The sequence below is a fragment of the Octopus bimaculoides genome, chromosome 20 (assembly GCF_001194135.2).
Source record: "Octopus bimaculoides isolate UCB-OBI-ISO-001 chromosome 20, ASM119413v2, whole genome shotgun sequence".
NCBI lineage: Eukaryota > Metazoa > Mollusca > Cephalopoda > Octopoda > Octopodidae > Octopus > Octopus bimaculoides.
Window position 1 is genome coordinate 11,341,332 of NC_069000.1, and position 600 is coordinate 11,341,931.

A 600-nucleotide genomic window follows, 5' to 3' on the forward strand; every position below is an offset into this window, starting at 1 on the left:
ATATATATATATATATATATATATATATATATATATATATATACCATTCTATATGTTTAATATTCATATATTTATATATAAACAAATATATATAAGCACAAATATACGTGCACACATATGCATGCTTAAGTCTTTTTCAACGTGCATGTGTGTATGTATATATATGTGTATATGTGTGTATGTATATATATATATGTGTGTATGTGTGTATGTATATATATGTGTATATGTGTGTATGTGTATATATATGTGTGTATGTGTGTATGTATATGTATATATATGTATATATATATATATATATATATATATATTCTTCCTCTGCTCTCTCCCACTTGGTTTTAATATGTTGCCACATTTGTAATATGTCTTTTTTCTACATTTTTTCGTGCAGCTGAAGATTGCTCTTCATATTGCATTTAAGGTAATGCTCACATTACTTAAATAAATTGAAGTAGCATGAAACGTGCGTACTGCAATCACTTTTGAAATCCGTGTTGCTTATTATTTGATTTTAATCACCCATCCTTTTGGGATGTGAAATTCGGGTGCCTTCGCATAAGTACCATATTCAAGCCTTGAATCTATATCTAAACCGTCTAT